At 45.5% G+C, this 26,138-nt stretch overlaps 1 protein-coding gene across 3 annotated transcripts in view; it reads right to left on the reverse strand.

Annotated features, from left to right (window-relative positions):
* The window catches only part of LOC122921832 (B2 bradykinin receptor-like), a 56,620-nt gene that overhangs the window by 10,292 nt on the left and 20,190 nt on the right, over positions 1–26,138 (reverse strand). Inside the window, exon 2 of one of the 3 annotated variants that reach the window (XM_044272092.1) lies at positions 9,498–9,634. The exons of 1 other annotated variant lie outside the window; for it this stretch is intronic. The gene's annotated coding sequence lies outside the window, so the exon portion shown is untranslated. Of the gene's footprint in view, positions 1–8,535; positions 8,674–9,497; positions 9,635–26,138 lie in introns of those variants that run through there. One more of the 3 variants, XM_044272094.1, reaches the window with a different exon arrangement.

A 26,138-nucleotide genomic window follows, 5' to 3' on the forward strand; every position in this document is an offset into this window, starting at 1 on the left:
CACCAGCAGAATAGTGAGTGCAGCTCTGGAGTATAATACAGGATGTAACTCAGGATCAGTACAGGATAAGTAATGTATGTACACAGTGACTGCACCAGCAGAATAGTGAGTGCAGCTCTGGAGTATAATATAGGATGTAACTCAGGATCAGTACAGGATAAGTAATGTATGTACACAGTGACTGCACCAGCAGAATAGTGAGTGCAGCTCTGGAGTATAATATAGGATGTAACTCAGGATCAGTACAGGATAAGTAATGTATGTACACAGTGACTCCACCAGCAGAATAGTGAGTGCAGCTCTGGAGTATAATACAGGATGTAACTCAGGATCAGTACAGAATAAGTAATGTATGTACACAGTGACTCCACCAGCAGAATAGTGAGTGCAGCTCTGGAGTATAATACAGGATGTAACTCAGGATCAGTACAGAATAAGTAATGTATGTACACTGTGACTGCACCAGCAGAATAGTGAGTGCAGCTCTGGAGTATAATATAGGATGTAACTCAGGATCAGTACAGGATAAGTAATGTATGTACACAGTGACTCCACCAGCAGAATAGTGAGTGCAGCTCTGGAGTATAATACAGGATGTAACTCAGGATGAGTACAGGATAAGTAATGTATGTACACAGTGACTGCACCAGCAGAACAGTGAGTGCAGCTCTGGAGTATAATACAGGATGTAACTCAGGATCAGTACAGGATAAGTAATGTATGTACACAGTGACTGCACCAGCAGAATAGTGAGTGCAGCTCTGGAGTATAATACAGGATGTAACTCAGGATCAGTACAGGATAAGTAATGTATGTACACAGTGACTGCACCAGCAGAATAGTGAGTGCAGCTCTAGAGTATAATACAGGATGTAACTCAGGATCAGTACAGGATAAGTAATGTATGTACACAGTGACTGCACCAGCAGAATAGTGAGTGCAGCTCTGGAGTATAATACAGGATGTAACTCAGGATCAGTACAGGATAAGTAATGTATGTACACAGTGACTGCACCAGCAGAATAGTGAGTGCAGCTCTGGAGTATAATACAGGATGTAACTCAGGATCAGTACAGGATAAGTAATGTATGTACACAGTGACTGCACCAGCAGAATAGTGAGTGCAGCTCTAGAGTATAATACAGGATGTAACTCAGGATCAGTACAGGATAAGTAATGTATGTACACAGTGACTGCACCAGCAGAATAGTGAGTGCAGCTCTGGAGTATAATACAGGATGTAACTCAGGATCAGTACAGGATAAGTAATGTATGTACACAGTGACTGCACCAGCAGAATAGTGAGTGCAGCTCTGGAGTATAATACAGGATGTAACTCAGGATCAGTACAGGATAAGTAATGTATATACACAGTGACTGCACCAGCAGAGTAGTGAGTGCAGCTCTGAAGTATAATAAATAGAAACATAGAATGTGTCGGCAGATAAGAACCATTTGGCCCATCTAGTCTGCCCAATATACTGAATACTATGGATAGCCCCTGGCCCTATCTTATATGAAGGATGGCCTTATGCCTATCCCATGCATGCTTAAACTCCTCCTTTACTGTATTTGCAGCTACCACTTCTGCAGGAAGGCTATTCCATGCATCCACTACTCTCAGTAAAGTAATACTTCCTGATATTACTATTAAACCTTTGCCCCTCTAATTTACAACTATGTCCTCTTGTAGCAGTTTTTCTTCTTGTAAATATTCTCTCCTCTTTTACCGAGTTGATTCCCTTTATGTATTTAGCAGTCTCTCTCATCTCCCCTCTGTCTCGTCTTTCTCCCAAGCTCTACATATTAAGGTCCTTTAATCTTTCCTGGTAAGTTTTATCCTGCAATCCATGGACCAGTTTAGTAGCTCTTCTCTGAACTCTCTCTAGAGTATCTATATCCTTCTGGAGATATGGCCTCCAGTACTGCGCACAATACTCCACATGAGGTCTCACTAGTGCCCTGTAGAGCGGCATGAGCGCCCCCCTCTGTCTACTGGTAATGCCTCTCCCTATACACCCAAGCATTCTGCTAGCATTTCCTGCTGCTCTATGACATGGTCTGCCTACCTTTAAGTCTTCTGAAATAATGACCCCTAAATCCCTTTCCTCAGACACTGAGGTTAGGACAGGGGCGTAGCTAGAAATGCATGGGCCCCATAGCAAAAAAAAATTATGGGCCCCCCCAGCCCCCACATATCTATCGGGCCTCCCACCACCCCTTCCAGAGCTCCCACGCAAACACGCAATGCACCTACCGCACCCACCTCCTGTGCATATGGTAGATGTTTTTTTACCTTATTTTTCCTTTCATGGGAATGGGGCCAGGCCGCCAGGAAGGGTCGGCCGGGGGGGGGGGGGGGGGGGGGGGGGCCTGGCCCCATTCCCATGTCACATACAGAGTACAGACATTTACATTGTCCCCCCCGGCCCTCCCTCCAGGCTCCATCATGTCAGTGTCACGGTCACACAAACTAGTGCCAGAGCAGAGGCGCTCAGGATTAGCACGGCATCACCCCCCCCATGAAAAAAAATTAACACATCATTGATGCTGTGCTAATCCTGAGCGCACTGGAGAGTCATCAGTAGTGGACAGTGCGAGATGCTCTTAGGGGACTATTATGGGGGCACTGGAGAGTCATCAGTAGTGGACAGTGCGGGATTCTCTTAGGGGACTATTATGGGGGCACTGGAGAGTCATCAGTAGTGGACAGTGCGGGATTCTCTTAGGGGACTATTATGGGGGCACTGGAGAGTCATCAGTAGTGGACAGTGGTTCAGGCTGCCTGAAGGAGATTGCTGCTACCAAAGTACAGTTCACAGTCAAGTCACGCCCACTTGTATGAAGCCACACCCAGCTGCTCAGTACAGCTACAAACTCAGATGAGTAGACGCGTGTGCGGTACCGCAATCGGTTCCCCAGCATTGTTTACCCCATGGCACAGGCTGCAGTACGACACCGCCTTCTACTTCCTGGATGGGCGGGCACCGTATGCCAGAGCTCGCCTCTAGCCCCCTAATACCACACAGCGCCTACCAGTAGCACCACCGCGAAAATGCTCCAGCCGATCACCAAGTCAGCCGCCATTTCGTCGCTTCCTGCTTCAGGCCCGCCGCCAGATCCCGTGACAGCTGCTCCCGCCAGTAGCGGTGCGGCCGAATATGCGCTGCCTGCAGCGTCCAATCCGTTTACATCAGACGGCTACTTCCTGCGCACGGGTTCAAGGAGGCGGAGCCGGGACTGCACTGCAGAAGCGTCCCCGTCACCATAGCAACAAGGAAAAAACCTCCTCCCTCCTCTGGCTGAGCCTCCTCCCCTCTGTGAACTTAGCCGCCGGCGCCGCCTGCGGCGCGCAAGTGTTGTAAACTACCCGGGCCAGGGATTTACTGCTTATCCCCTGGGGGGCCCCATGGGCCCCCCTGACTTAGGGGCCCGGTCGCAATTGCGACCCCTATAGCTACGCCACTGGGTTAGGACTGTATCACTGATTGTATATTCTGCTCTTGGGTTTTTACGTCCCAGGTGCCTTATCTTGCACTTATCAACATTTAATTTTAGTTGCCAGATTTTTGACCATTCCTCTAGTTTTCCTAAATCCTTTTCCATTTGGTGTATCCCTCCAGGAACATCAACCCTGTTACAAATCTTTGTGTCATCAGCAAAAAGACCCACCTTACCATCGAGGCCTTCTGCAATTTCGCTGATAAAGATATTAAACAATATGGGTCCCAGAACAGATCCCTGAGGTACCCCACTGGTAACAAGACCTTGGTCTGAATATACTCCATTGACTACAACCCTCTGTTGTCTGTCCCTCAGCCACTGCCTAATCCATTCAACAATATGGGAGTCCAAGCCCAAAGACTGCACTTTATTGATAAGCCTTCTATGTGGGACAGTATCAAAAGCCTTACTAAAGTCTAGATAAGCGATGTCTACTGCACCTCCGCCATCTATTATTTTAGTCACCCAATCAAAAAAATCAATAAGATTAGTTTGACATGATCTCCCTGAAGTAAACCCATGCTGTTTTTCATCTTTCAATCCATGGGATTTTAGATGTTCCACAATCCTTAAGTATGGTTTCCATTAATTTCCCCACTATTGATGTCAGGCTTACTGGCCTATAGTTGCCCGATTCCTCCCTACTACCTTTCTTGTGAATGGGCACAACATTTGCTAATTTCCAATCTTCTGGGACGACTCCTGTTGCCAGTGATTGGTTAAATAAATCTGGTAATGGTTTTGCTAGTTCACCGCTGAGCTCTTTTAATAGCTTTGGGTGTATCCCATCAGGCCCCTGGGACTTATTTGTATTAATGTTAGACAGTTGACTTAGAACCTCTTCCTCTGTAAAGACACATGCATCAAAAGATTCATTAGTCTTCTTCAGGTCCTTTTCCTTCATTTTCCTTTGTAAAAACTGAACAGAAGTATTCATTGAGGCAGTCAGCTAGTTCTTTATCTTCTTCCATATACCTTCCTTCTTTTGTTTTTAATTTGTTAATTCCTTATTTTAGTTTCCTTTTTTCATTTATGTATCTGAAGAATGTCTTATCGCCTTTTTTCACTGACTGAGCTAATTTCTCTTCTGCCTGTGCTTTAGAAGCTCTTATAACTTGTTTGGCCTCTCTCTGCCTAATCTTATAAATTTGCCTGTCATCCTTGTTTTTTTTTAGTTTTTTTTATAATTACTAAATGCTATCTTTTTGTTTTTACTGATTTTGGCCACTTCTGCTGAGTACCACAGTGGTCTCTTTTTTTGCTTTTACTGACAAGCCTAATGCAATTTTCTGTTGCCTTCAATAGTGCCACTTTTAAAGTAGTCCCATTTCTCCTGGACTCCATTAAAACTGTTCCAATCGGATAGGGACTCGTACACCACTAATCTAATTTTAGAAAATATTTTTTTTCTAAAATCTAAAACTTTTGTTTTTGTGTGGTGTGACTCAGTCACTGTACTTATAGTAAACCACACTGACTGGTGATTACTAGATCCCAAGCTTTCCCCTACAGTAATACCCGATACCAAATTCCCATTTGTGAATTCTATATCTAAAATGGCCTTCTTCCGGGTTGGCTCCTCCACTACTTGCTGTAGAGATAATCCCAGTAGGAAATTTAGAATATCTGTACTCCTGGCAGAACTAGCTATTTTGGTTTTCCAGTTTACATCAGGAAGATTAACGTCTCCCATAATGATAACTTCCCCTTTCATTTTAGCTATTTCCTCAACTAGTAGATCATCTAATTCTTTGACTTGGCTAGGTGGTCTATATATCACACCTACATGAGTTACCTTATGATTATCAAGCTGCAAGGTAACCCAAACTGAATCTAAATTGGTCTCGCTAACTTGTATTAAATTAGATTTTATGCTATTTTTCACATACAGGACCACCCCTCCCCCTTTTTTTGCCTTCTCTGTCTTATCTATATAGAGAGAACCCTGGTATTGTTATATCCCAGTCATTACGCCCATTGAACCACGTCTCAGTAACAGCCATTGATCTTATTCCCTAAACTGTGAGCATTTGTAGACAAGACTCTGAGCTGGTTATTTCTTACCCTGTGTGCTACTGGCATCTTCTAGCATTGTTCCAGGGGGCAGTCAGACTGCTGGATTATCACCCTTTTTCTCCCCTTTCTTAGTTTAAATGCTCCTTAACAAATACTTGGAACTGTTCACTGAGGACATTCGTTCCCTCGAGAGAAAGATGCAAACCATATTTCTTGTACAGTTCTTTTCCATTCCAACGAGAGCTAACATGAGACACAAAGCCAAACCCTTGGTTCAGACACCATTCACCAAGCCATACATTGAATTCCTTAATGCGCATCTTCCCGTCATGCTGAAGGTTATGCACAGGCAAAACTGCAGAGAATGAAACAGTCGATGCAACCTCCCGTATATCATTACTAAGTGTGTGAAAAGCTTCTTTCACCTTTGAAACCTTATTGCAAGCCAGATCATTTGTACCAAGATGGACAATAACATCCACCTCCCTTTCCTGCTTTGCTTGCCTAACAATATTAAGGATACATCATCTATCGCTGCTAGCGGTAGCACCAGGGAGACATCTCACAAAACCATTTTCCTCAAACTTCACACCTCTTATGATAGAATCGCCCACCAACAGTTGCTTACTATCAGTCCTCACCTTCTCCTTTTTGTCTTTGGCTGCAGTCTTGCATACTTTAGTCATGGGAGATGATTGTTTCTCACCCACTGTGCTTGAGCCATCCTCCATGTTGCTCTTGCGCTCTGAAAGTGCTGCAAATGAATTATGGAGAGCCACAGACAGTGGGACTTGTCTTCTATCAACAACTCTAAGTCTACCAGAACCTGCAGTAACCCATCTTCCATTTCTAGGGGGGCCTCTGTGGCAGTGGCATTGCAATGTTCTCAGCCTGAGTTTGTTTAACGGTTAATTTACAAATCTCAGATTTCAAAAATGAAATTTCCTGCTGCATTATGGAGAGCGGTCTACAGGTCAGACAGCATCCAAACCTCTGAAGAGTGGAACCTTAAATAAAAACACAACAATTCCTGCACAGAACCAGGTCTGCCATTGTAAAGAGGAGAACGATTTTAAACAAACAAATCTTACTTTTTTAGATTGTATCCACCTCCAGATTACCTCCTGAATATCTCCTGTATCTTAAGAATGTCAGATACATTACTTATCCTGTACTGATCCTGAGTTAAATCCTGTATTATACTCCAGAGCTGTGCTCACTATTCTACCAGTGGAGTCACTGTGTACATACATTACTTATTCTGTACGGATCCTGAGTTACATCCTGAATTATACTCCAGAGCTGTGCTCACTATTCTGCTGGTGCAGTCACTGTGTACATACATTACATTACTGATCCGGAGTTAAATCCTGTATTATACTCCAGAGCTGCACTCACTATTCTGCTGTTGTAGTCACTGTGTACATACATTACTTATCCCGATTCACATCTTGTATGCACACAGTGACTGCAACAGCAGAATAGTGAGTGCAGCTCTGGAGTAGAATACATGATGTAACTTAGGATCAGTACAGGATAAGTAATGTATGTACACAGTGACTGCACCAGCAGAATAGTGAGTGCAGCTCCGAAGTATAATACAGGATGTAACTAAACGTATGTAAACAGTGGCTCGCCTTTTTCTTTTCTGTTATCAAAAGTTGTAATAGGAGAGGATCAGGATATAATGTATTGCTGTATTTTAGAATACAATATATTATCAATGTCTTATCCCCTTGAAACCACTTGGAACAATTATGCTCAATAATGGGCCCAAAAGTGACAGGAGACGAGTACCAGGCGGCATTGCCCACCCCCCACCCTTACCACAAAGTCTCTTGGGAAGTTAGAAAGCCATATACAGATGCTGAAGAGCATTATTATATTAATATTTTAGAATTACCCGCAGTCCCATGCAAAACCATGGCCATTATATCGAGTTGTGCAAATAATGGTAACTCTGCCGCCTACATCTACTTTGACTGCATTATCTATAGTGACTTTATGATGCCACACAACCCTGGCAGGCGACATCTATCCTGACACTGAGCGCAGGATAGCTCCGCGCCATCAGTCTGAATGGGGCCCAGCTGTAATACTCATCTTAAAGAGCACCTCCAGTGATAATAGCAAAAAAGATGAGGGGAAAAAAAACAACATCAATAAAACAAATAAATACAACCGCAGACCTATTACTTCTCTCAGTAGCACAAATCTCTATCCTGTCCTGATTATTTGCAACAATGTATCAGTGCCGGTAAATATATCTCCTTGTTCACAGAGGATTATCTAGACTGGATACAACTGGAAAATATCCTCCGCTACGAGTAGTATCCGCTCTGTACAATCAATTTCTGAATGTACAAAATAATGTTTCCATCCACTGACAGCAAGCAGTGATTTCGAATATGGCGAGTATTAGTAATTGAAACACAGACTATATAGGAATTGGGAGAATTATTGTCTTGTTTATCTAGACCACCAAGGGTTAGGAATTTAACCCTTTCTTTGCCATAGACCACCTGGAATCCTTACAGATATAGTGCTATTAACCCCTTCACTGTCTCAGCCCACCAACGATTATAGCATGATTAGCCCCTTCAATGCCATAGATCACTAATGATTATGGTATTAACCCCTTCAATAACCTACACAACCAGGAATTCAGACATCAGCCCCTTCACTGCCCCAAACTACCTGAAATACTACTATTAATCGCTTAACCTGGTCGATGCTCTAGACCACCAGGGATCATGGTATTAACCCCTTCAATAGCCTAGAACACTAGAAATTTAGACATATATCCCATCACTGCCCTATACCACAAAGTATACTACCCCCAATCAATAGACCTCCAGGGACTCTGACAATATCCCCCTCACTGCCCTAGACCACCAGATATACTGACATTAACAAAAGGATTGCAGAAAAATATTGCCTGATGTAAAAGACGTTGCCGCGGAGTTGGTCATACAACGCACCCTTTTATGCAATGCGAGTTCTCTGTAAACCTACCCGAAGTCTTATGTCTAACCACAGATAACGTTGATATCAGGAGAAGCTGCGCCAAGATGACAAACTCATCTCTCGTACTTGCTCCCGCGACCTACTCGCTTCTGCGCGATTCGCTTTGCTCACAGCTTTGTGTAAAATTGTTCTAAGAAACAAATTGGCAGATTATTCTGGCAACAGATAAGAGCCATGAAAATGTTAGAATTAGTAATGACGATAAGGCAGAGGCAAACGTCCAAATGGTCAAAAATGGAGGTGGTTTTATTTTCCTTCCTTAGATGGGTCCTCTCGCTTCAGCCGGTGGCATTTATCAGGTAGAGAAGGTTAATACAAGCCACTTACTAATGTATTGCTATTCTCCATATTGCCTCCTCTGCTGGCCGGATTCATTTTCCCATCACATTATACGCTGCTCGTTTCCATGGTTACAGACCACCCTGCAATCCATCAGTGGTCGTGCTTGCACCCTATAGGAAAAAGCGCCGGCCTCTCTGGTGGCTGGAACCGTAGGAGCATGCACAGACAGACACGCATGCACAGCGGCTCCTGTCCCAGTCACCGGGATGCGAGCAGTGTATAATGTACTGGAACAATGAATCCAGCCAGCAAAGGAGGCAATATGGAGAATCACAATACATTAGTAAGTGCCTTTCTCTACATGATAAATGCAGTTTGCTGTACTGAGACGACCCCTTTACAAAAAATTAAATAAAAATAAAAAAAGCTTCACCATGAGATTTTTGCACCCCCTTAATAAAACCACGGGGTTTGCACCATGTTGTGCGTTCTCCTGTCCACACAAGCACAATGCAGCTCCTGCAATAGACAACTTCAGCCCTGCTACATCTATAAAGGTAACAGAATAGCTATGAAGCGCACACTCGGCTCTGCTGTGCCGGTGACAGAACTTTCCTCTTCCATCCTGTGAATCGCTCCCTCATTTCCTGCGTCTCCTGCGGACTTACCTTGGAAGTCGTGAGATGTGTCGCGCCGGCTCCTGTGATTCTGCTGCTTTGGACTCTCAAAGACTTCAGTTGCTTTATCACTCCCTCGGCTGCACGAGAGGAGGGACCACATCGTGGCTTTTATACAGAACGTGGCCCTGGGACAATAAGATGCTGGTGTGAGCTGAATGGATCCAACCTTAAAGGAGGTGGGGGGGGGGGGGGTTCTACTTTTATATAAAAAAAAACTTAAAGGGGCACACCCGATTCAGCAAAGGCAGCTTATTCAGTGTATGATGAAAAGCTGTAGAACTTTCTGAATCAACTCCTTGTGGTTTTCAAGATCTCTGATGACTGTCAATTAATACATCGGACTTCCAGGCTGATATAATGCATCAGGACAGGGGTAGAGATCTGTGCAGAGGATTGGCTGGCTGTTATCTACTATATACTCTAGTATGCTTTTTTCCCCCCACCACTGTCACAATCACTGCTTGCTGCCAGTGAATGGAAACTTTTTTTTTTTTTTACATCAATAAACTGAAAATCTGTACAGACCTAACATGTCTCACAGTAAGGGCTCATGCACAGGAACGGATTTTTTATCCGCATCCAATCCGCCTTTTTTTGCGGGTCGGATGCAGACCCATTCACTTCAGCAGGGCCGCGAAAGATGTGGACAGCAATTCCACGCGCTGTCCGCATCCATATGTCCGTTTCACGGCACCCGCAAGAAAACAGAACAAGTCCTATTTTTGTCCGTATTAGGGGCAGGGGAGGAGAGGGCAGGACGTTCAGTTCTGCAAAATGCGGAACGCACACTTACGGTATCCATGTTTTGCGGATCCGCAATTCGCAGATTGCAGAACAGGCTACGATCGTGTGCATGAGCTCTTAAGGGTTTGCTTTGATTGTATCCAGACAAGCAAAATAAATCAGCAGCGCAAACCTGTCCTGTCCTGATCGTTTGCTACAATGTGTCAGCCAGGAACCCCGACTGTTTAGCTCGCAGCCAGTCCTCTAGACTGGATACAACTGTAGCAAACTCTCAGCTGTGAGAAGTATTAGATCTGTATAGATTTTCAGCCTCTGAGTGGAAATAAAAATGCTCTCATTCACTGACAGCCAGCAGAGGTCTTGAAAAAAAAAAATGTATTAGAAAGTTACAGTGCTGCTCGTCATGTACAGTGCAGTCACGGTCTAGTCACATGTTGCGGTCAAATCCCGCTTTTGGCCATGAAATTACATACGTGACCAGGGCAGATTTCTATCCACTGTGGATAAGCAATGAACCTACAATTGAATGACAGCAAGCAGAGATCTTGAAAACTGCAAGAAATTGAGAAATTTTTTATATGATGAAATAAACTGAAATCAGAATATCCAATTTACTTATTCTAAGATAGTTTTGTTTCAACCTCTTATTGCTTCAGAGATTTCTGTTTGCTGTCAGTGAATACAAACATTGTTATTTGCATTCAATTACCGAACACCTGTCCTAATCACGGCCAACAGAGCGAGGCGCATGGCTCGTTACAGTGTGTCAGAGATCGCTCTGGGGCAACTGGACAGGATCCGAACAGCTTTCTGCATGTGAACACAAACGCTTCCACTCACAGACAGCAATAAGAGATCTTGCAAATAAGGAATGGATACAAAGTATATTGAAAAGTTGCTCTCCATCGTACAACAACTCCCATTCTTGGTTATTGGAATACGATCCCCATTGAATTGTTTTGATTCAAAACCATAAAAGCGTTTGCTGCACGACTGGCACAGAAGCCGCGGGCGCGAGGTGCGTACAGAAATGCCACGACGGCGAGCGGCAGCGATTCCACGTATTTCTGGTAGGTGATGAGTTCAGATGTCAAAACAGGAAGAGATGGTTGCCAAAGTCAGCAGCCGATTATGAGGAGCGCGTGGTGCACTCCTCGCCCTTACAATGGATCTTCCCGTTTAGAAAGCTCATCCTCACACACCCGCTCAGAGAATTTGGGGTAAACAGGGGTGGGGTCCTCTGCTCCATTTCCACAGTGGGGAGCGGCTACAAAGAGCGTCTCTCCCTCTGGAGGACCCGGCCAGTCCTGCATTGCACAGACATCCCATTGGTATGAACAGCACCATGTAATGCTCCATTTCCCCTGGGGTGGCGCTGCAAGGAAACTGACCCTAGTTTATCAAGGCTGCTACACCCGGCCTTGATGGTGCAGGCCTCATCATAAAGTCCCTGCTTACTGCCATGTTTGATTTTAAAGAGCACTTGTCAGCAGGATCGACCCCATTAGTCCAGGCATGCAACCTGGTCGAGTTGATCCTACTGATTAAAATGATACTTGCCTTGTGAAAATCTACTGAGGTGCAAATAAGGGCGGCATTAGGCCTCATACACACAACAGTATTTTTTCACGGTCCGCAAAACGTGGTTCCGTTGTACCATGATCCGTGCCTGTTTTTTCTTCCGTGGGTCTTCCGTGATTTTTGGAGGATCCACGGACATGAAAAATGAAAAAAAAAAAAATCTAAGTCAAGTTTGCCATTGAAATGATAGGAAAAAACGGACACGGATCACGGACGCGGATGACAATCTTGTGTGCATCCGTGATTTTTCATGGACCCATTGACTTGAATGGGTCCGTGAACCGTTGGCCGTGAAAAAAATAGGACAGGTCATATTTTTTTCACGGCCAGGAAACACGGATCACGGATGCGGCTGCCTAACGGTGCAGTTTCCGATTTTTCCACAGACCCATTGAAAGTCAATGGGACCGCAGAAAAACACGTTAAACGGGACAACGGCCGTGTGCACTGAGGGGCGGGGCTTAACTCCTCTGTGCCCCTCAGCTTTCCAGTGCTGGCCACGCCCTTGGCGCATTCCTTTGGAATAACACGGGTTTCTGCATTGATGACATAAAATATGTGGTCGGACGGTTACAGACAAATACAATGTAACGACTCAACTAACAATATAATTACCAGTTATCGAGGAAGCATTCAGAGTGTAGAGGCCAAAAGTAAGTGAACCCCTGAATCCAATAACCTGTGGATCCTCAATGTTGAGGAGGAATTCTGGACCATTTCTCCCTATAATTGGGTCTCCATTCATCGTCATTTCTTCAGGTCCCGTCACATCATCTCCATTCCAAAACATGAATTTTCTTCTTTTTCCACAATTTTTGGGCCGATTTGGGCCTCTTGCACATAAACTTTTTTTTTCCCATTTACGTTCCGTTTTCTGCAGTCCGTATACAGAACCATTCATTTCAATGGTTCCGCAAAAAAAACGGAATGTACTCAGTTAGCATTCTGTTTCCGTATTTCCATTTTTCCGTTCCGTTGAAGCATAGAACATGTCCTATTATTGCCCACAAATCACGTTCCGTGGCTCCATTCAAGTCCACTCTGTATTTCTTCCGTATCCGTTCCGTTTTTGTGGAACCATCTATTGAATATTTTATGCCCAGCCCAATTTTTTCGATGTAATTACTGTATGAGGCATATGGAAAAACGGAACGGAAACAGAAACACAATGGAAACAAAAAACAAAACTACCGATCCGTGAAAAACGGACCGCAAAACACTGAAAAAGCCATACGGTCGTGTGCAATAGGCCTTACTGTGGGATTTGGGCCGCTGTCTTATTGCATCACCCGATTTCCCTCCAGCGCGAGGTCACGGACACTGCCCTTACATTCTCCTGTAAAATGTTGTAATATATCATGGAATTCATCGTTCTCTCGGACGGCGCAGTCCTCTCGATAACCAGGTCACATCTTTGCATGTCCGTTCACCAGAAATGCAAATCTATAAGCGGTTATAGATCTACGCTATAACTTCACACCCGCTTCTTCCGTAAATCCAAGGCCAGGCGCGGCGCTCTCCCGCTATGGCCGCTCATTTTGTTAAAAAAAGTAGCAAGTCCGCAACTCACATCTGCAAAAAAGTAATGCACCGTATATCGCAGACCCATCCGAGTGAACACAGTGTGCACATGGCCGGTGCCTGGATATTGCGGATCCGCCGTGTGCATGAAGCCTAAAGGAGCCGTAAAATCCTCCGAGCGGCTCGTGATTGACAATAAATTGGGCGCGTCTTTAAACTCTGGTCGACTAAAGTCACACCTTCTATTGGCTGGATTACTGCAAAAACCTTGAAAGCACGTAGAAGTTCTTGGAGCACAGTTCTGGCCATATAAGCCCAGTACACTTCGCTCCAGTCTTTTTTTAGCGTAATTTTTTGGACTTTTTCCACACGTTTATGTCACGGTGTAAATAGTCATAATAATTTATAGAAAAAAAAATAAACTGGGCTAAGAATCTGCTGTGGTTTTCCCACAGCAGGTGGAGGGGCAGAGGCTGCAGACCAGTGCGCTGAGGGTGCGATCACGTCTGCGCATTAGGGGCCGTGGAAGGCACTCGTGATTTAACGCCACCTGCTGGAGGCGCCGCGGTTCCAGGTCCAGACGCAGCTCGGCAATTAGCTGTGAAGTGCGGACATTACACACGACCATCACCAGTAACCCTAATGGCGAGTTCAGGGCTTGCTAAGTGCTTATGCACACAAACGTATTTTCCTTTCGTTTCCGTAACTTTTTTTATTTATTTTTTAAAAATTTTTTTACAGGTCCGTATGTGGAAACTTTCATTTCAATAGGGCTTGAATAAAATGGAAATGACCCCGTGTGCATTCCGTCCCGGAAGAAAATAGAACACGTCCTATTCTTGTCCATTCTGCTGACAAAGACGGGCAGTGTTACAATGAATCTGCAAAAAACACGGACGTCACAGATTTTTTTTTAATTTTTTTTGTAGATGCAGGTTTTGTGGACCGCAAAATACATACAGCCGTGTGCATGAGCTCTTACACGAATGTGTGCGCTCCGTGGCCGGATTGCGGACCGCTTTTGCAGATCCGCAATACATGGATCACGGATGCGGACCCATTCACTTCAATGGGTCCGCAAATCCAGAGATGCGGAATGGTGCTGAACGGAAGCACGGCACGGGAACACTACGGAGGGCTTCCGTGGGGTTTCGTCCCGTACTTCAGTTCCGCAAAAAGATAGGACATGTCCTATCTTTTTGCGGAACGGCTGGATCGCGGACCCATTAAAGTGAATGGGTCCGCGATCCGCTGCGGCTGCCCCACGGTGGGCACGTTCGTGTGCAAGAGGCCTTAGGCTGAGGCTCATACATTCTGTAGCGGGATTTTCCCATTTTATTGTGACGCTACAGCCGCTGGCCGAAGGAAAACTGCCAATGGTCTGTTGAAAACCACGGCACCGTGTAGTATCCGTGTTTTTCACAGACCCACGGACTACAACAGGATATGCTTCAGTGGCGTCGTCACAGACCCACGGTCCATGGAAGTAACGCGGGAGGTTTACTGTGTGGAAACGCACAGAAATCTGCACAAAACGCCGGCACAGAAGTTTTGTTTCACGCTGTAATAACAATAAATATTGAAAAAAAGGAAAGGGGCCCTTAGACGCGCGGTCACAGAGATGAAGCTTCTCGGGCTACAAGGTCATTACATCAATTATACACCCGGATCAAAATGCATTTATTCCCAAGAAGGGCACTCATTAGAATTTACATCGTCTTTTTGCTAATATACAGTCCTCGGGGGGGATGTCAATGGGAGCTTCTCTCTAAATAGAGGCACCCGTCAGGGTTGTCCACTTTCGCCATTGATATTCAATATTTATATTGAGCCCCTCGCTGCTAGAGTTAGGCAGGACCCCGGGATTGAGGGGCTTGGGATATTAGGAGTAGAGGATCGTATTTCTTTATGCGCGGATGACGTGTTGTTTTTTATACCTCACTTCCCAAACTTCTTTATATAGTTAATGTTTTTGGTGCAGTTTTGGGTTTTGATATCAATTGGCCAAAGACGCCATTTCTGCCTGTGGATAAAAGACGCCATTTCTGCCTGTGGATAAAAGACGCCATTTCTGCCTGTGGATAAAAGACGCCATTTCTGCCTGTGGATAAAAGACGCCATTTCTGCCTGTGGATAAAAGACGCCATTTCTGCCTGTGGATAAAAGACGCCATTTCTGGATAGACCCGACTATTGTATTGAGGATTTCTGATTCATTTGAATATTTGGGCAGAACTAGATCCCCTGAAGTTGAAGATTATTTACATCTAAATCTCATTCCATTGGTAAGTAAGTTGAGGGCAAAAGTGACGGTTTGGCGCGGACTTCCCTGATGTAGAGCGGACAGAATGTCCTGGTGAAGATGGCGATATCACCCCGACTCCTCTATGTTCTTAGGAACTCCGCAGTGTGGATCGAGGAGAAGTTCTTTAAGTTAATTGAGAGAATTATTAATGATCTGCTGATGGCGAAGAAAGCGGATGAGGCTCAAATTGGAATACCTCTATAAGGGTCCGCAAAACACGGACACTGGCAATGTGCATTCCGCAATTTGCGGACCGCACATCGCCGGCACTATAATAGAAAATGCATAACCTTGTCTGCAATTGCGGACAAGAATAGGACATGTTCTATTTTTTTTGCGGAAATGGAAACACGGATCCGCAAATGCGGACAGCAAATTCCGGCCCTATTGAAAATGAATGGGTCCGCACCCGTTCCGCGGACGTGTGAATGGACCCTCAGCCAATGGAACAGGAAGGACTGAACCTTCCCTATTTTATAGCTTCACAGCTTTATAATCGCTGGGAGGAGAGTCCATGATGTAGGAATTTGCGGAGTAGATCTACGCATGATGATAATAGGTTTACATTACTAGAGTCTGGGCCATTATCCAGAGTTCCGCAGGATTATAGGGAATCTAGAAAATTATTTAGTAAGACGTGGAGCAGTACGAGGCCCCTTTCACATGAACAATATGGATTAGGTCCGGATACGTTCAGGAAAACTCGCACCATTTCGCAAGGAAGTTCAGTCGGTTTTGTCGGCGATTGCGTTCAGTGGTTCAGTTTTTATCGCACGGGTGCAATGCGCTTTGATGCGTTTTTCACGCGCGTGATAAAAAACTGAAGTTTTACCAACAACATCTCTTCGCAACCATCAGTGAAAAACGCATCGCACCCGCACCTGCTTGCGGATGCAATGCGTTTTTCAGGCAGCCTTATTCACGTCTATGGGGCCAGGGCTGCGTGAAAAACCCAGAATACAGAACATGCTGCGATTTTCATGCAACGCAGAACTGATGCGTGAAAAACATTCAGTGCGTTCGCATCACGCATCACAGAAAACTCGTGTGAAAGGGGCGTTAGAGGTTGGATAGGAATAAAAGGATCTCTTCAGTCTGCGCCTCGTTGGCAGGATTACTATCTACAGGGGTTGGATGATTTCGCTGAAGATAAATACTGGCAGAAAAACAATATTCTGTGAGTTGCACAAGTGCTGAGTTATGGGGATCGGCTTCCTTTTTTGGAGTTGACACAAAGCGAACAAATAAATAATGTATCTTGGTTTAGGTCGTTGCCGCCACGTTCAGCACTTTTTAGTGTAAAGAGGAGATTTCCGTTACAAATAGATACGGTGACACCTTTGAATGATTTAAGTCGGGGCAGAAGTTTAACATTTCTCACTTTTATAAATTGCTTCTTGGAACACTATTTACTAGTATATGGTTCCCCGGACAAAAGGCTAAAATTATTACCCAAAAACTAAAAATAGTGATTCCACATACGGTGAAATGTTGGATTCTGGGAGATCTGCCCCAAAGTATTTGTGACAAGTATAGAAGATTCCTTTTGATTAAAAAATACTCTTTTTGGCAACACGTTTAATCGCGTGAGGTTGGTTCTAGTCTGACTACGTGGTTAAATCTGGTCAATGAGATTAAAGGCCCTTTCACACGGGCGAGTATTCCGCACGGATGCGGTGCGTGAGGTGAACGCATTGCACCCGCACTGAATCCCGACCCATTAATTTCTATGGGGCTGTTCACACAAGCGGTGATTTTCACGCATCATTTATGCGTTGCATGAAAATCGCAGCATGCTCTATTTTGTGCGTTTTTCAAGTAACGCAGGCCCCATAGAAATGAATGGGGTTGCGTGAAAATCGCAAGCATCCGCAAGCAAGTGCGGATGCGGTGCTATTTTCACGCACGGTTGCTAGGAGACGATTGGGATGGAGACCCGATCATTATTATTTTCCCTTATAACATGGTTATAAGGGAAAATAATAGCATTCTAAATATAGAATGCATAGTACAATAGCGCTGGAGGGGTTAAAAAATAATAATTTTTAACTCACCTTAATCCACTTGATCGCGCAGCCGGCATCTCTTCTGTCTTCATCTTAGCTGTGTGGAGGAACAGGACCTGTGGTGACGTCACTCCGGTCATCACATGGTCCGTCACCATGGTAAAAGATCATGTGATGGACCATGTGATGACCGGAGTGACGTCACCACAGGTCCTGTTCCTCCACACAGCAAAGAAAGAAGACAGAAGAGATTCCGGCTTCGCGATCAGGTGGACTAAGGGAAGTTCATTTTTTTTATTTTTTATTTAACCCCTCCAGCGCTATTGTACTATGCATTCTGTATTCAGAATACTATTATTTTCCCTTACAACCATGTTATAAGGGAAAATAATACAATCTACAGAACACCGATCCCAAGCCCGAACTTCTGTGAAGAAGTGGGTACCAAACATGCGCGATTTTTCTCACGCGCGTGCAAAACGCATTACAATGTTTTTCCTGCCTTCACCCCACCGTTATCCTTTCTCCGTCTTCGGTGATGGACAGGATGGGAGACGCATCGCAAGGTATGGGAAGGGAGGAGGGGGGGGGGTAAGTATTGAGGTTAAAATGAGAAATTTAATAATGTTGAAGACTAAACTGTATAGAAAAAAGATTTTGTTTGCTTTTTCTTTCTCAACAAAAAATAAATAAATAAAGGTTTTGTCGCACTTGTGTGCGGGGAGCCTCACCGTGCAGCCCCAGCCGAAGGCAATGCAGAATTAAAGTTCATCTGGCTGCCACTAGGGGGCGACACCTCCAGATGACTGTATAGGAGACAGAACAATGCCCTCAGGGTAAGGGGCATGGTATACAAGAGACATGGCATATAAGATGGCAGCCAGACCCCAGCGCTGTTTGTGGTCATGATGCATCAGATTAGGAAAGAACTGGCAGGAGAGATAAGGGGGGCCCAGGCACTGCTGCTCTCCAAAGCTGAAAACTCATGTATGAACTATCCCACGGATTCTTACTCTCCCCCCCCCCCCCCCCATACACTTCTGTTCCTTTACTGATTTCACACTTATCATATCAGGACAGAAGTTTGTTCAAGCAGTGAGGCGTTATCGGGGGCGCAGCTCTGCGACCAGATAAACACGACGCAGGCAGTGACCGTCCCCGAGAACGCTGTCTGTAAACACCGCAGCCACGTCTGTCATATCTATTCACGGCAGGACACAAGAGTAAAGGGCGGGGTAATCAAGAAAAATCTAGAAAACAATGCAAGCGGGTGGTGGAAAATTACACAGTGATGACCCCCACCTGCCCCAACAAGGAAAGTACCGCAAGTGTCCATTTGCGCCGGCGGAGGATGCGCCTAATTGATAATGAGAATACGTGCATCCTCCAGCTCTGTGCGCCTGTCATGAAAAACTTGAGCCGCGTTGCCACCTCCATTTAGGAGACCCGGCCGGCTGTCCCGGCACACAGCAGCCTATCGGATCCTCTGCTTCACCCTCAGATGCCCACCGACTGCAATGAGGTCCGCCACAAATGCCGGGTTTCGGAAGGACAAAAACCATTGCATAGAACTTTTTTGTCCAGCTGACAGCCAGCATTTGCGTCAGATCAGACAACTGGAGCCGAGTGGAGTCGTTTTTCGGTTTTTCGGCCTAAAATTGATATAAACGTTAAGTAAATATTCCAGGGCCCCTGCCACTCCCAACGGGTAAGGACCGCATTAAAAAAAAGAGTCACTCAAAAGGGGTCTTGCAACTATTTTTACGCCAAAAGACAGCGTACAATTGTAAGTAAATGAAAATGTATTATTTTTTTACACTTTTCAAGATCTCTGCTTGCTGTCTGTGAATAGGGACATTCTTGTCAACATCCTGAAGCTCAAAGGAGTTTCTGAAGGTTTGCTACAACGTATCCAACCACTACAGCTCCAGTAAAAAGTCTGAACTCCACAGGGATACAATGTATCAGTGCAGGTAAAATGTAGCGGGAAAGAGACTTGCTCTGCTGCTGACAACATTCTAGACTGGATACAGTTGTAGCAAACCCTGAGCTGTGAGAAGTACTATCCGCCGATCACATTTGTGTCATGGTGTCCATTTACAGCAGAACCATACCGTGTCCTACTATGGAATACACTGGGGTCTGACAGGACCCATTGCGGTCCCTCAGGGTCCGGAATTGGTATTAGCCTTCAGTAAGGGTACAGAGTGGGGTAACCGGTTGGGGGCGTGTCCCTGCACAGACTCCCTCTACCCAATCAGTGCTGCCATGTTCAGACTACACCCCCCCCAACGGGTTACCCCCCTCTGTACCCTTACTGCAGACTTCTAGTAGCAATAATAAAGGAACGGCACAACAGAGACATAAGAATAGAGGCTCCAGAATTGTCAGGAGAGGGGAGAGGTCCTCTTTAAATAAGATGTTGTCTGTGGCAAATGGGGTCTTGATGCTAATGTGAACAGAGCCATTGATCTGGATGGGTTTCCAGACTTTGAATAGAAACAAGGAGATAGTCATTCACTGACAGCAATGCAAAGCAAATTAGAAAGGTGCAGAATGTCTGATTGTACAAAGGAAGAAGAGGAGGCCCCTTCCCGGCATCAGATCTGCTCCGCACAGCACTGGCCACAGCTGCGATGGGATGACGACGACAGATTTTCAGCACAAGATAAAACAAATCAGAAGTAAACACAAGTCTCCGCATCTTCTAATTTATTATCCGCTTCTGGGAAAGCTGGGTGAGAGCCAACATGGCCCAGTTTACTGCTCTCCCAGGGGTCGGCACATCTGTCCCTTGTGGGAAAAACCTGCCCCGTTCTTCAGCGTTGTTTACCCGGGTAGAGCGCCTGACATAGTGATGTGGCCATGCCCAGTACTGCAGCTCGGTCCTGTTCACTTTGGGCTGAGCTGCAATACTGAGCTCGACCACTATTTTACGCATGGCGCTGTGCCTGGGTAACAAAATAAATATGACACACCGTGTAATTCAGCAGATTGGAGGAGGCGGAGGCGGACACCAAGAATCGGATCCCCAACAACCAAATAGTCATAGCTCGTCTTAAAGAAGTCCTCCATTATTTAAGTAACTTAGTTGAATGGAGTTGCTTACATTTAACGAGGGCTGGAAGAATAAAAAAACAATAAATAAAGGCTGGAGTGCTTCTTTAAAAGTAGGTCATCAATACTAAAAGTCCTAGAGAGCCCCTTTCTGTCACAGGGTGCAAATGAGCTCTCCTCCAGAAGGAAGGGAACTCCATGAGTCCATGTCAGGTCCAAACCAGAAGCCACCAGCTTTCGATTGGGTCAGACATTGACAGGGGTAGCTACCTATAGGGGGCGAGAATAATCCGGAGGTATTGGGACCACTTGTTTCGGCGCCGTCTAGCGCGATGTTGTAGGCAGGACTCGTCTTTTCACACAAGGTTTATTTTGGTCAATGAGTTTCAAGATCTCGCAGCCGCCTTCATCAGGACAATATTCACATGCAACTATTTAAAAAGCGCATGTATTTAAATCCAATTTGGGTGCGCTATTGCAGGGGGCGTGGCTAAAGAGGGGCGTGCCCCCCTCCCCCCCACCCAAAAAAAAGACGGGGGAGCGGAAAGAGGGCAGGGATTCTCTTATTAAATCGATACATTGAGCATAAAGGTCAAAGAATACAAATGTGCTACACAATAAAAGAGAATCAGAGAGAAAAAAGTGTTATTAAAAGTATTATTCATAAGAAATATGTATAGGAAACATAGGGGGTTACAGGATTGATGGAGTGTGAGCTGTACCCAGGTTACTGTAACTGAAGGACGTGATGGTGCAGGGAACGGATCTACAGGTAGACGCGCACTCGCATCCATAGGTTTACAGATAACATGCATCCCACTTCTTTAATAGTTATGGTGGTGCAGTGGCTGATCGGGGGGGGGGGGGGGGGGCACAGGGAGATGAGCGCTTCCACAATGTAAGCGCTCATCGCCATAGTCATCTGTATCGCCGTCCTCAGGACAGTGATACAGAGATACAGATGGCTGTGCTGCGGTAGGGGAGGGAGAGGCGTGTCCCTTCGCCTTCCTCTGATAGGCTGCAGGTACTAGGCCGGCAGCCTATCAGAGGCCCGCACAGGCGTCGCAATGACGTCATCGCGCTGCCTGAGCCATACAGCGCGGGACACAGGCCGGAAGAGACCTGCATCGCATCCCTGACATGGAGGTAAGTATAAGTGTTTATTTATTTTCATACAGTACAGACCAAAAGTTTGGACACACCTTCTCATTCAAAGAGTTTTCTTTATTTTCATGACTATGAAAATTGTAGATTCTCACTGAAGGCATCAAAACTATGAATTAACACATGTGGAATTATATACATAACAAAAAAGTGTGAAACAACTGAAAATGCGTCATATTCTAGGTTCTTCAAAGTAGCCACCTTTTGCTTTGATTACTGCTTTGCACACTCTTGGCATTCTCTTGATGAGCTTCAAGAGGTAGTCACCTGAAATGGTCTTCACTTCACAGGTGTGCCCTGTCAGGTTTAATAAGTGGGATTTCTTGCCTTATAAATGGGGTTGGGACCATCAGTTGCGTTGTGGAGAAGTCAGGTGGATACACAGCTGATAGTCCTACTGAATAGACTGTTAGAATTTGTATTATGGCAAGAAAAAAGCAGCTAAGTAAAGAAACACGAGTGGCCATCATTACTTTAAGAAATTAAGGTCAGTCAGTCCGAAAAATTGGGAAAACGTTGAAAATGTCCCCAAGTGCAGTCACAAAAACCATCAAGCGCTACAAAGAAACTGGCTCACATGCGGACCGCCCCAGGAAAGGAAGACCAAGAGTCACCTCTGCTGCGGAGGATAAGTTCATCCGAGTCACCAGCCTCAGAAATCGCAGGTTAACAGCAGCTCAGATTAGAGACCAGGTCAATGCCACACAGAGTTCTAGCAGCAGACACATCTCTAGAACAACTGTTAAGAGGAGACTGTGTGAATCAGGCCTTCATGGTAGAATATCTGCTAGGAAACCACTGCTAAGGACGGGCAACAAGCAGAAGAGACTTGTTTGGGCTAAAGAACACAAGGAATGGACATTAGACCAGTGGAGATCTGTGCTTTGGTCTGATGAGTCCAAATTTGAGATCTTTGGTTCCAACCACCGTGTCTTTGTGCGATGCAGGAAAGGTGAACGCATGGACTCTACATGCCTGGTTCCCACCGTGAAGCATGGAGGAGGAGGTGTGATGGTGTGGGGGTGCTTTGCTGGTGGCACTGTTGGGGATTTATTCCAAATTGAAGGCATACTGAACCAGCATGGCTACCACAGCATCTTGCAGCGGCATGCTATTCCATCCGGTTTGCGTTTAGTTGGACCATCATTTTTTTTTCAACAGGACAATGACCCCAAACACCTCCAGGCCATGTAAGGGCTATTTGACCTTGAAGTAGAGTGATGGGGTGCTGCGCCAGATGACCTGGCCTCCACAGTCACCGGACCTGAACCCAATCAAGATGGTTTGGGGTGAGCTGGACCGCAGAGTGAAGGCAAAAGGGCCAACAAGTGCTAAGCATCTCTGGGAACTCCTTCAAGACTGTTGGAAGACCATTTCAGGTGACTACCTTTTGAAGCTCATCAAGAGAATGCCAAGAGTGTGCAAAGCAGTAATCAAAGCAAAAGGTGGCTACTTTGAAGAACCTAGAATATGACATATTTTCTGTTTCACACTCTTTTGTTATGTATATAATTCCACATGTGTTAATTCATAGTTTTGATGCCTTCAGTGTGAATCTACAATTGTCATAATCATGAAAATAAAGAAAACTCTGAATGAGAAGGTGTGTCCAAACTTTTGGTCTGTACTGTATAGTATACCTCTACACTGTGCCCCACAATGTACAGTAAACCGCTACACTGTGCCCCACAATATACAGTAAACCGCTACACTGTGCCCCACAATATACAGTAAACCGCTACACTGTGCCCCACAATATACAGTAAACCGCTACACTGTGCCCCACAATATACAGTAAACCGCTACACTGTGCCCCACAATATACAGTATACCGCTACACTGTGCCCCACAATATACAGTAAACCGCTACACTGTGCCCCACAATATACAGTAAACCGCTACACTGTGCCCCACAATATACAGTAAACCGCTACACTGTGCCCCACAATATACAGTAAACCGCTACACTGTGCCCCACAATATACAGTAAACCGCTACACTGTGCCCCACAATATACAGTAAACCGCTACACTGTGCCCCACAATATACAGTAAACCGCTACACTGTGCCCCACAATATACAGTAAACCGCTACACTGTGCCCCACAATATACAGTATACCGCTACACTGTGCCCCACAATATACAGTATACCGCTACACTGTGCCCCACAATATACAGTATACCGCTACACTGTGCCCCACAATATACAGTATACCGCTACACTGTGCCCCACAATATACAGTATACCGCTACACTGTGCCCCACAATATACAGTAAACCGATACACTGTGCCCCACAATATACAGTATACCGCTACACTGTGCCCCACAATATACAGTATACCGCTACACTGTGCCCCACAATATACAGTATACCGCTACACTGTGCCCCACAATATACCGCTACACTGTGCCCCACAATATACAGTATACCGCTACACTGTGCCCCACAATATACAGTATACCGCTACACTGTGCCCCACAATATACAGTATACCTCTACACTGTGCCACACAATATACAGTATACCTCTACACTGTGCCCCACAATATACAGTATACCTCTACACTGTGCCACACTATACAGTATACCTCTACACTGTGCCCCACAATATACAGTATACCTCTACACTGTGCCACACAATATACAGTATACCTCTACACTGTGCCCCACACTATACAGTATACCGCTACACTGTGCCCCACAATATACAGTATACCTCTACACTGTGCCCCACACAATATACAGTATACCGCTACACTGTGCCCCACAATATACAGTATACCGCTACACTGTGCCCCACAATATATAGTAATTCCCCCATAAATAGATTTGTGAATGACGGCGCCACTCTCGTCCCCATCGCGGTCCCTTCACATTGGCGCTATGTTGTCCCACGGTATATGAAGTAGTTGTTCTCGAGTACGAATCGTAGGTTTGTGGGGGTTTGAGGTTGGGGTCCCTTTCTAAGATCGAGTTGTATATTTGTATAAAGGGCTGTAACATCCATAGTCCGGAATGCATACGTTTCCTGCCACTCAATTGTTTGGAGGTCACAAGTTAGGAACCTTGGAGACAACTAGTTAGGTTTTTCACATAAGGTTGTAGGTGTAGATCCATCTATTGTGACAGGTTGCTTGTTGCACCTATAGGGGGCACTAGAGAGTCCGCTTTCATCCTTCTGGAGGAGAGCTAATTTGCATATTTTTACCATGGAGCATTGCCTGTAAGACTACCTACCCCAGCCGGATCACTCCAAGGTCAACGGGCACCATCCAAGCCGTGTAATATAAGTGAGGGGGGGTCTCATTTGCATATTATTTTCCCGTGGAGCATTGCCACAGTCTCCATACACAGCTCGTCTCCCTTAGGAGAGCCAATAACCCCCCCCCCCCCCCCCACAACTTCTGATATTTCCGCTACACCGTGCCCCACAATATACAGTATACCTCTACACCGTGCCCCACAATATACAGTATACCTCTACACCGTGCCCCACAATATACAGTATACCTCTACACCGTGCCCCACAATATACAGTATACCTCTACACCGTGCCCCACAATATACAGTATACCTCTACACCGTGCCCCACAATATACAGTATACCGCTACACCGTGCCCCACAATATACCGCTACACCGTGCCCCACAATATACCGCTACACCGTGCCCCACAATATGCCGCTACACCGTGCCCCACAATATACAGTATGCCGCTACACCGTGCCCACAATATACAGTATGCCGCTACACCGTGCCCCACAATATACAGTATGCCGCTACACCGTGCCCCACAATATACAGTATGCCGCTACACCGTGCCCCACAATATACAGTATGCCGCTACACCGTGCCCCACAATATACAGTATGCCGCTACACCGTGCCCCACAATAGACAGTATGCCGCTACACCGTGCCCCACAATAGACAGTATGCCGCTACACCGTGCCCCACAATAGACAGTATGCCGCTACACCGTGCCCCACAATAGACAGTATGCCGCTACACCGTGCCCCACAATAGACAGTATGCCGCTACACCGTGCCCCACAATAGACAGTATACCGCTACACCGTGCCCCACAATATACAGTATACCGCTACACCGTGCCCCACAATCTACAGTATACCTCTACACCGTGCCCCACAATATACAGTATACCGCTACACCGTGCCCCACAATATACAGTATACCGCTACACCCGTGCCCCACAATATACAGTATACCGCTACACCGTGCCCCACAATATA

The sequence above is a fragment of the Bufo gargarizans genome, chromosome 11, assembly GCF_014858855.1.
Source record: "Bufo gargarizans isolate SCDJY-AF-19 chromosome 11, ASM1485885v1, whole genome shotgun sequence".
NCBI classification, from domain to species: Eukaryota; Metazoa; Chordata; class Amphibia; order Anura; family Bufonidae; genus Bufo; species Bufo gargarizans.